The 275-nt window shown below is 24.0% G+C and overlaps 1 protein-coding gene across 1 annotated transcript in view; it reads left to right on the top strand.

Annotated features, from left to right (window-relative positions):
* The window catches only part of LOC119588204 (homeobox protein B-H2-like), a 38,982-nt gene that overhangs the window by 37,188 nt on the left and 1,519 nt on the right, over positions 1-275 (top strand). The gene's annotated exons all lie outside the window — the stretch shown is intronic.

Genomic DNA, 275 nt, shown 5'->3' with positions numbered 1-275 from the left:
ACAAACATGTTATGAATTAAATCTTATGGTCTTATGGCTATTGCTATCAAATTATGTATACAGTCAATAAAGAGCACCTTATATTCATATTCAAATGAATAAGTACAAAAAACTAAAATATTTGAAAATTGTAGATCCGTTTCAAACTGTAAAAGATTTTTTTCTTCTAATTGAATATTTGATGTTGTTATTTTGCATATTCTTTATACTGATTAAAATTGTATGGACTCATCAATTAATTGTAAATACATCACAGGCAACAAGAAATATAAAGA

Source organism: Penaeus monodon, chromosome 23 (assembly GCF_015228065.2).
Source record: "Penaeus monodon isolate SGIC_2016 chromosome 23, NSTDA_Pmon_1, whole genome shotgun sequence".
Classification (NCBI taxonomy): Eukaryota; Metazoa; Arthropoda; class Malacostraca; order Decapoda; family Penaeidae; genus Penaeus; species Penaeus monodon.
Note: the sequence above shows the minus strand (reverse complement) of the source record. Positions and strands in the feature narration are given on the sequence as shown.